Source organism: Haematobia irritans, chromosome 4 (assembly GCF_050003625.1).
Source record: "Haematobia irritans isolate KBUSLIRL chromosome 4, ASM5000362v1, whole genome shotgun sequence".
NCBI classification, from domain to species: domain Eukaryota; kingdom Metazoa; phylum Arthropoda; class Insecta; order Diptera; family Muscidae; genus Haematobia; species Haematobia irritans.
Window position 1 is genome coordinate 71,246,762 of NC_134400.1, and position 11,831 is coordinate 71,258,592.

Sequence of the window (11,831 nt, forward strand, 5' to 3'; positions counted from 1 at the left end):
ACGTCCTAGGGCGAAAAGGACTTTAATTCAAAAAAATTGACAAATCCACCCAAAACCTAAAAAAATTGAAATTTTTATCTGAAAAACTTATTTTGCCCATATTTTCGTATATACGCGTCCTAGAGCGAAAAGGACTTCAATTCGTAACACCCCAAAAAATTTAATAATCCACTCAAAACCTAAAAAAATTGCAATTTTTATATGAAAAAGTTGTTTTGCCCATATCTCCTTAAATATGCGTCCTAGGGCGAAATGGACTTTAATTCGTGACCACCCCCAAAAAATTGACAAATCCACCCAAAACCTAAAAAAATTTAAATTTTGATATGTAAAACTTATTTTGCCCATATCTCCTAAACTAAGCGCCCTAGCGCGAAAAGGACTTTAATTCATGACCACCCCCAAAAAAATTTAATAATCCTCCCAAAACCTAAAAAAAAATTGAAATTTTTATCTGAAAATCTTATTTTGCCCATATCTTCGTATATACGCGTCCTAGAGCGAAAACGACTTTAATTCGTAACACCCCAAAAAATTTAATAATCCGCTCAAAACCTAAAAAAAATTGCAATTTTTATATGAAAAAGTTATTTTGCCCATATCTCCTTAAATATACGTCCTAGGGCGAAATGGACTTTAATTCGTGACCACCACCAAAAAATTGACAAATCCACCCAAAACCTAAAAAAATTGAAATTTTTATCTGAAAAACTTATTTTGCCCATATCTCCTAAACTAAGCGCCCTAGCGCGAAAAGGACTTTAATTCATGATCACCCCAAAAAAAAAAAAAATTGAATAATCCTCCCAAAACCTAAAAAAATTGAAATTTTTATCTGACAAACTTATTTTGCCCATATCTTCGTATATACGCGTCCTAGAGCGAAAAGGACTTTAATTCGTAACACCCCAAAAAACTTAATAATCCGCTCAAAACCTAAAAAATTTTCAATTTTTATATGAAAAAGTTTGTTTGCCCATATCTCCTTAACTATACGTCCTAGGGCGAAAAGGACTTTAATTCGTGACCACACCCAAAAAATTGACAAATCCACCCAAAACCTAAAAAAATTTAAATTTTGATATGAAAAACTTATTTTACCCATATATCCTAAACTAAGCGCCCTAGGGCGAAATGGACTTTAATTCGTGACCACCCCCAAAAAATTGACAAATCCACCCAAAACCTAAAAAAATTTAAATTTTGATATGTAAAACTTATTTTGCCCATATCTCCTAAACTAAGCGCCCTAGCGCGAAAAGGACTTTAATTCATGACCACCCCAAAAAAATTTAATAATCCTCCCAAAACCTAAAAAAAATTGAAATTTTTATCTGAAAATCTTATTTTGCCCATATCTTCGTATATACGCGTCCTAGAGCGAAAACGACTTTAATTCGTAACACCCCAAAAAATTTAAAAATCCGCTCAAAACCTAAAAAAAAATTGCAATTTTTATATGAAAAAGTTATTTTGCCCATATCTCCTTAAATATACGTCCTAGGGCGAAAAGGACTTTAATTCGTGACCACACCCAAAACATTGACAAATCCACCCAAAACCTAAAAAAAAATTAAATTTTGATATGAAAAACTTATTTTGCCCATATCTCCTAAACTAAGCGCCCTAGCGCGAAAAGGACTTTAATTCATGATCACCCCAAAAAAAAAAAAATTGAATAATCCTCCCAAAACCTAAAAAAATTGAAATTTTTATCTGACAAACTTATTTTGCCCATATCTTCGTATATACGCGTCCTAGAGCGAAAAGGACTTTAATTCGTAACACCCCAAAAAACTTAATAATCCGCTCAAAACCTAAAAAATTTTCAATTTTTATATGAAAAAGTTTGTTTGCCCATATCTCCTTAAATATACGTCCTAGGGCGAAAAGGACTTTAATTCGTGACCACACCCAAAAAATTGACAAATCCACCCAAAACCTAAAAAAATTTAAATTTTGATATGAAAAACTTATTTTACCCATATATCCTAAACTAAGCGCCCTAGCGCGAAAAGGACTTTAATTCATAATCCTCCCAAAACCTAAAAAAATTGAAATTTTTATCTGAAAATCTTATTTTGCCCACATCTTCGTATATACGCGTCCTAGAGCGAAAAGGACTTTAATTCGTAACACCCCAAAAAATTTAATAATCCGCTCAAAACCTAAAAAAATTGCAATTTTTATATGAAAAAGTTATTTTGCCCATATCTCCTTAAATATACGTCCTAGGGCGAAAAGGACTTTAATTCGTGACCACACCCAAAAAATTGACAAATCCACCCAAAACCTAAAAAAAAAAAATTAAATTTTGATATGAAAAACTTATTTTGCCCATATCTCCTAAACTAAGCGCCCTAGCGCGAAAGGGACTTTAATTCATGATCACCCAAAAAAAAAAAAAAAATTGAATAATCCTCCCAAAACCTAAAAAAATTGAAATTTTTATCTGACAAACTTATTTTGCCCATATCTTCGTATATACGCGTCCTAGAGCGAAAATGACTTTAATTCGTAACACCCCAAAAAATTTAATAATCCGCTCAAAACCTTAAAAAAATAGAAATTTTTATATGAAAAAGTTATTTTGCCCATATCTCCTTAAATATACGTCCTAGGGCAAAAAGGACTTTAATTCGTGACCACACCCAAAAAATTGATAAATCCACCCAAAACCTAAAAAAAATTTAAATTTTGATATGAAAAACTTATTTTGCCCATATCTCCTAAACTAAGCGCCCTAGCGCGAAAAGGACTTTAATTCATGACCACCCCAAAAAAAATTGAATAATCCTCCCAAAACCTAAAAAAATTGAAATTTTTATCTGAAAATCTCATTTTGCGCATATCTTCGTATATACGCGTCCTAGAGCGAAAAGGACTTTATTTCGTAACACCCCAAAAAATTTAATAATCCACTCAAAACCTAAAAAAATTGCAATTTTTATATGAAAAAGTTATTTTGCCCATATCTCCTTAAATATGCGTCCTAGGGCGAAATGGACTTTAATTCGTGACCACCCCCAAAAAATTGACAAATCCACCCAAAACCTAAAAAAAATTAAATTTTGATATGAAAAACTTATTTTGCCCATATCTCCTAAACTAAGCGCCCTAGCGCGAAAAGGACTTTAATTCATGACCACCCCCCAAAAAATTGAATAATCCTCCCAAAACCTAAAAAAAATGAAATTTTTATCTGAAAAACTTATTTTGCCCATATCTTCGTATATACGCGTCCTAGAGCGAAAAGGACTTTAATTCGTAACACCCCAAAAAATTTAATAATCCACTCAAAACCTAAAAAAATTTCAATTTTTATATGAAAAAGTTATTTTGCCCATATCTCCTTAAATATGCGTCCTAGGGCGAAATGGACTTTAGTTCGTGACCACCCCCAAAAAAATTGACAAATCCACCCAAAACCTAGAAAAATTGAAATTTTTATCTGAAAAACTTATTTTGCCCATATCTTCGTATATACGCGTCCTAGAGCGAAAAGGACTTTAATTCGTAACACCCCAAAAAATTTAATAATCCGCTCAAAACCTAAACAAAAAAAAATTTTATATGAAAAAGTTATTTTGCCCATATATCCTTAAATATACGTCCTAGGGCGAAAAGGACTTTAATTCGTGACCACCCACAAAAAATTGACAAATCCACCCAAAACCTAAAAAAAATTAAATTTTGATATGAAAAACTTATTTTTCCCATATCTCCTAAACTAAGCCCCCTAGCGCGAAAAGGACTTTAATTCATGACCACCCCCAAAAAAATTGAATAATCCTCCCAAAACCTAAAAAAAAGGAAATTTTTATCTGAAAAACTTATTTTGCCCATATCTTCGTATATACGCGTCTTAGAGCGAAAAGGACTTTAATTCGTAACACCCCAAAAAATTTAATAATCCGCTCAAAACCTAAAAAAATTGCAATTTTTATATGAAAAAGTTATTTTGCCCATATCTCCTTAAATATACGTCCTAGGGCGAAAAGGACTTTAATTCGAGACCACCCCAAAAAAATTGACAAATCCACCCAAAACCTAAAAAAAATTAAATTTTGATATGAAAAACTTATTTTGCCCATATCTCCTAAACTAAGCGCCCTAGCGCGAAAAGGACGTTAATTCATGACCACCCCCAAAAAAATTGAATAATCCTCCCAAAACCTAAAAAAATTGAAATTTTTATCTGAAAAACTTATTTTGCCCATATCTTCGTATATACGCGTCCTAGAGCGAAAAGGACTTCAATTCGTAACACCCCAAAAAATTTAATAATCCACTCAAAACCTAAAAAAATTGCAATTTTTATATGAAAAAGTTATTTTGCCCATATCTCCTTAAATATGCGTCCTAGGGCGAAATGGACTTTAATTCGTGACCACCACCAAAAAATTGACAAATCCACCCAAAACCTAAACAAATTTAAATTTTGATATGAAAAACTTATTTTGCCCATATCTCCTAAACTAAGCGCCCTAGCGCGAAAAGGACTTTAATTCATGACCACCCCAAAAAAAATTGAATAATCCTCCCAAAACCTAAAAAAATTGAAATTTTTATCTGAAAAACTTATTTTGCCCATATCTTCGTATATACGCGTCCTAGAGCGAAAAGGACTTCAATTTGTAACACCCCAAAAAATTTAATAATCCTCTCAAAACCTAAAAAAATTGCAATTTTTATATGAAAAAGCTATTTTGCCCATATCTCCTTAAATATACGTCCTAGGGCGAAAAGGACTTTAATTCGTGACCACCACCAAAAAATTGACAAATCCACCCAAAACCTAAAAAAATGTAAATTTTCATATGAAAAACTTATTTTGCCCATATCTCCTAAACTAAGCGCCCTAGCGCGAAAAGAACTTTAATTCATGACCACCCCCCAAAAAAACTGAATAATCCTCCCAAAACCTAAAAAAATTAAATTTTTATCTGAAAAACTTATTTTGCCCATATCTTCGTATATACGCGTCCTAGAGCGAAAAGGACTTTAATTCGTAACAGTCCAAAAAATTTAATAATCCACTCAAAACCTAAAAAAATTGCAATTTTTATATGAAAAAGTTGTTTTGCCCATATCTCCTTAAATATGCGTCCTAGGGCGAAATGGACTTTAGTTCGTGACCACCCCCAAAAAATTGACAAATCCACCCAAAACCTAAAAAAATTGAAATTTTTATCTGAAAAACTTATTTTGCCCATATCTTCGTATATACGCGTCCTAGAGCGAAAAGGACTTTAATTCGTAACACCCCAAAAAATTTAATAATCCACTCAAAACCTAAAAAAATTTCAATTTTTATATGAAAAAGTTATTTTGCCCATATCTCTTTAAATATGCGTCCTAGGGCGAAAAGGACTTTAATTCATGACCACCCCCAAAAAAATTGAATAATCCTCCCAAAACCTAGAAATATTGAAATTTTTATCTGAAAATCTTATTTTGCCCATATCTTCGTATATACGCGTCCTAGAGCGAAAAGGACTTTAATTCGTAACACCCCAAAAAATTTAATAATCCACTCAAAACCTAAAAAAATTGCAATTTTTATATGAAAAAGTTATTTTGCCCATATCTCCTTAAATATACGTCCTAGGGCAAAAAGGACTTTAATTCGTGACCACACCCAAAAAATTGATAAATCCACCCAAAACCTAAAAAAAATTTAAATTTTGATATGAAAAACTTATTTTGCCCATATCTCCTAAACTAAGCGCCCTAGCGCGAAAAGGACTTTAATTCATGACCACCCCAAAAAAAATTGAATAATCCTCCCAAAACCTAAAAAAATTGAAATTTTTATCTGAAAATCTTATTTTGCCCATATCTTCGTATATACGCGTCCTAGAGCGAAAAGGACTTTATTTCGTAACACCCCAAAAAATTTAATAATCCACTCAAAACCTAAAAAAATTGCAATTTTTATATGAAAAAGTTATTTTGCCCATATCTCCTTAAATATGCGTCCTAGGGCGAAATGGACTTTAATTCGTGACCACCCCCAAAAAATTGACAAATCCACCCAAAACCTAAAAAAATTTAAATTTTGATATGAAAAACTTATTTCGCCCATATCTCCTAAACTAAGCGCCCTAGCGCGAAAAGGACTTTAATTCATGACCACCCCCCAAAAAATTGAATAATCCTCCCAAAACCTAAAAAAATGAAATTTTTATCTGAAAAACTTATTTTGCCCATATCTTCGTATATACGCGTCCTAGAGCGAAAAGGACTTTAATTCGTAACACCCCAAAAAATTTAATAATCCACTCAAAACCTAAAAAAATTTCAATTTTTATATGAAAAAGTTATTTTGCCCATATCTCCTTAAATATGCGTCCTAGGGCGAAATGGACTTTAGTTCGTGACCACCTCCAAAAAATTGACAAATCCACCCAAAACCTAGAAAAATTTAAATTTTTATCTGAAAAACTTATTTTGCCCATATCTTCGTATATACGCGTCCTAGAGCGAAAAGGACTTTAATTCGTAACACCCCAAAAAATTTAATAATCCGCTCAAAACCTAAACAAAAAAAAATTTTATATGAAAAAGTTATTTTGCCCATATATCCTTAAATATACGTCCTAGGGCGAAAAGGACTTTAATTCGTGACCACCCACAAAAAATTGACAAATCCACCCAAAACCTAAAAAAAATTAAATTTTGATATGAAAAACTTATTTTGCCCATATCTCCTAAACTAAGCGCCCTAGCGCGAAAAGGACTTTAATTCATGACCACCCCCAAAAAAATTGAATAATCCGCTCAAAACCTAAAAAAATTGCAATTTTTATATGAAAAAGTTATTTTGCCCATATCTCCTTAAATATACGTCCTAGGGCGAAAAGGACTTTAATTCGAGACCACCCCAAAAAAATTGACAAATCCACCCAAAACCTAAAAAAAATTAAATTTTGATATGAAAAACTTATTTTGCCCATATCTCTTAAACTAAGCGCCCTAGCGCGAAAAGGACTTTAATTCATGACCACCCCCAAAAAAATTGAATAATCCTCCCAAAACCTAAAAAAATTGAAATTTTTATCTGAAAAACTTATTTTGCCCATATCTTCGTATATACGCGTCCTAGAGTGAAAAGGACTTCAATTCGTAACACCCCAAAAAATTTAATAATCCACTCAAAACCTAAAAAAATTGCAATTTTTATATGAAAAAGTTATTTTGCCCATATCTCCTTAAATATGCGTCCTAGGGCGAAATGGACTTTAATTCGTGACCACCACCAAAAAATTGACAAATCCACCCAAAACCTAAACAAATTTAAATTTTGATATGAAAAACTTATTTTGCCCATATCTCCTAAACTAAGCGCCATAGCGCGAAAAGGACTTTAATTCATGACCACCCCCAAAAAAATTGAATAATCCTCCCAAAACCTAAAAAAATTGAAATTTTTATCTGAAAATCTTATTTTGCCCATATCTTCGTATATACGCGTCCTAGAGCGAAAAGGACTTTAATTCGTAACACCCCAAAAAATTTAATAATCCGCTCAAAGCCTAAAAAAATTGCAATTTTTATATGAAAAAGTTATTTTGCCCATATCTCCTTAAATATACGTCCTAGGGCGAAAAGGACTTTAATTCGTGACCACACCCAAAAAATTGACAAATCCACCCAAAACCTAAAAAAATTTAAATTTTGATATGAAAAACTTATTTTGCCCATATCTCCTAAACTAAGCGCCCTAGCGCGAAAAGGACTTTAATTCATGACCACCCCCAAAAAAATTGAATAATCCTTCCAAAACCTAAAAAAATGCAATTTTTATCTGAAAAAATTATTTTGCCCATATCTTCGTATATACGCGTCCTAGAGCGAAAAGGACTTTAATTCGTAACACCCCAAAAAATTTAATAATCCGCTCAAAACCTAAAAAAAATTGCAATTTTATATGAAAAACTTATTTTGCCCATATCTCCTAAACTAAGCGCGAAAAGGACTTTAATTCATGACCACCGCCAAAAAAATTGAATAATCCTCCCAAAACCTAAAAAAATTGAAATTTTTATCTGAAAAACTTATTGTGCCCATATCTTCGTATATACGCGTCCTAGAGCGAAAAGGACTTTAATTCGTAACACCCCAAAAAATTTAATAATCCACTCAAAACCTAAAAAATTGCAATTTTTATATGAAAAAGTTATTTTGCCCATATCTCCTTAAATATACGTCCTAGGTCGAAAAGGACTTTAATTCGTGACCACCCCCAAAAAATTGACAAATCCACCCAAAACCTAAAAAAATGTAAATTTTCATATGAAAAACTTATTTTGCCCATATCTCCTAAACTAAGCGCCCTAGCGCGAAAAGGACTTTAATTCATGACCACCCCCCAAAAAAACTGAATAATCCTCCCAAAACCTAAAAAAAATTAAATTTTTATCTGAAAAACTTATTTTGCCCATATCTTCGTATATACGCGTCTTAGAGCGAAAAGGACTTTAATTCGTAACAGTCCAAAAAATTTAATAATCCGCTCAAAACCTAAAAAAAAAAATTTTATATGAAAAAGTTATTTTGCCCATATATCCTTAAATATACGTCCTAGGGCGAAAAGGACTTTAATTCGTGACCACCCACAAAAAATTGACAAATCCACCCAAAACCTAAAAAAAATTAAATTTTGATATGAAAAACTTATTTTGCCCATATCTCCTAAACTAAGCCCCCTAGCGCGAAAAGGACTTTAATTCATGACCACCCCCAAAAAAATTGAATAATCCTCCCAAAACCTAAAAAAAATGAAATTTTTATCTGAAAAACTTATTTTGCCCATATCTTCGTATATACGCGTCCTTGAGCGAAAAGGACTTTAATTCGTAACACCCCAAAAAATTTAATAATCCACTCAAAACCTAAAAAAATTTCAATTTTTATATGAAAAATTTATTTTGCCCATATCTCTTTAAATATGCGTCCTAGGGCGAAAAGGACTTTAATTCATGACCACCCCCAAAAAAATTGAATAATCCTCCCAAAACCTAGAAATATTGAAATTTTTATCTGAAAATCTTATTTTGCCCATATCTTCGTATATACGCGTCTTAGAGCGAAAAAGACTTTAATTCGTAACACCCCAAAAAATTTAATAATCCGCTCAAAACCTAAAAAAATTGCAATTTTTATATGAAAAAGTTATTTTGCCCATATCTCCTTAAATATACGTCCTAGGGCGAAAAGGACTTTAATTCAAAAAAATTGACAAATCCACCCAAAACCTAAAAAAATTGAAATTTTTATCTGAAAAACTTATTTTGCCCATATCTTCGTATATACGCGTCCTAGAGCGAAAAGGACTTCAATTCGTAACACCCCAAAAAATTTAATAATCCACTCAAAACCTAAAAAAATTGCAATTTTTATATGAAAAAGTTGTTTTGCCCATATCTCCTTAAATATGCGTCCTAGGGCGAAATGGACTTTAATTCGTGACCACCCCCAAAAAATTGACAAATCCACCCAAAACCTAAAAAAATTTAAATTTTGATATGTAAAACTTATTTTGCCCATATCTCCTAAACTAAGCGCCCTAGCGCGAAAAGGACTTTAATTCATGACCACCCCCAAAAAAATTTAATAATCCTCCCAAAACCTAAAAAAAAATTGAAATTTTTATCTGAAAATCTTATTTTGCCCATATCTTCGTATATACGCGTCCTAGAGCGAAAACGACTTTAATTCGTAACACCTCAAAAAATTTAATAATCCGCTCAAAACCTAAAAAAAATTGCAATTTTTATATGAAAAAGTTATTTTGCCCATATCTCCTTAAATATACGTCCTAGGGCGAAATGGACTTTAATTCGTGACCACCACCAAAAAATTGACAAATCCACCTAAAACCTAAACAAATTTAAATTGTGATATGAAAAACTTATTTTGCCCATATCTCCTAAACTAAGCGCCCTAGCGCGAAAAGGACTTTAATTCATGACCACCCCAAAAAAAAATTGAATAATCCTCCCAAAACCTAAAAAAATTGAAATTTTTATCTGAAAAACTTATTTTGCCCATATCTTCGTATATACGCGTCCTAGAGCGAAAAGGACTTCAATTCGTAACACCCCAAAAAATTTAATAATCCACTCAAAACCTAAAAAAATTGCAATTTTTATATGAAAAAGCTATTTTGCCCATATCTCCTTAAATATACGTCCTAGGGCGAAAAGGACTTTAATTCGCGACCACCCCCAAAAAATTGACAAATCCATCCAAAACCTAAAAAAATTTAAATTTTCATATGAAAAACTTATTTTGCCCATATCTCCTAAACTAAGCGCCCTAGCGCGACTTTAATTCATGACCACCCCCAAAAAAATTTAATAATCCTCCCAAAACCTAAAAAAAATTAAATTTTTATCTGAAAAACTTATTTTGCCCATATCTTCGTATATACGCGTCCTAGAGCGAAAAGGACTTTAATTCGTAACACTCCAAAAAATTTAATAATCCACTCAAAACCTAAAAAAATTGCAATTTTTATATGAAAAAGTTGTTTTGCCCATATCTCCTTAAATATGCGTCCTAGGGCGAAATGGACTTTAATTCGTGACCACCCCCAAAAAATTGACAAATCCACCCAAAACCTAAAAAAATTTAAATTTTGATATGTAAAACTTATTTTGCCCATATCTCCTAAACTAAGCGCCCTAGCGCGAAAAGGACTTTAATTCATGACCACCCCAAAAAAATTTAATAATCCTCCCAAAACCTAAAAAAAATTGAAATTTTTATCTGAAAATCTTATTTTGCCCATATCTTCGTATATACGCGTCCTAGAGCGAAAACGACTTTAATTCGTAACACCCCAAAAAATTTAAAAATCCGCTCAAAACCTAAAAAAAAATTGCAATTTTTATATGAAAAAGTTATTTTGCCCATATCTCCTTAAATATACGTCCTAGGGCGAAAAGGACTTTAATTCGTGACCACACCCAAAACATTGACAAATCCACCCAAAACCTAAAAAAAAATTAAATTTTGATATGAAAAACTTATTTTGCCCATATCTCCTAAACTAAGCGCCCTAGCGCGAAAAGGACTTTAATTCATGATCACCCCAAAAAAAAAAAAAAATTGAATAATCCTCCCAAAACCTAAAAAAATTGAAATTTTTATCTGACAAACTTATTTTGCCCATATCTTCGTATATACGCGTCCTAGAGCGAAAAGGACTTTAATTCGTAACACCCCAAAAAACTTAATAATCCGCTCAAAACCTAAAAAATTTTCAATTTTTATATGAAAAAGTTTGTTTGCCCATATCTCCTTAAATATACGTCCTAGGGCGAAAAGGACTTTAATTCGTGACCACACCCAAAAAATTGACAAATCCACCCAAAACCTAAAAAATTTAAATTTTGATATGAAAAACTTATTTTACCCATATATCCTAAACTAAGCGCCCTAGCGCGAAAAGGACTTTAATTCATAATCCTCCCAAAACCTAAAAAAATTGAAATTTTTATCTGAAAATCTTATTTTGCCCACATCTTCGTATATACGCGTCCTAGAGCGAAAAGGACTTTAATTCGTAACACCCCAAAAAATTTAATAATCCGCTCAAAACCTAAAAAAATTGCAATTTTTATATGAAAAAGTTATTTTGCCCATATCTCCTTAAATATACGTCCTAGGGCGAAAAGGACTTTAATTCGTGACCACACCCAAAAAATTGACAAATCCACCCAAAACCTAAAAAAAAAAAATTAAATTTTGATATGAAAAACTTATTTTGCCCATATCTCCTAAACTAAGCGCCCTAGCGCGAAAGGGACTTTAATTCATGA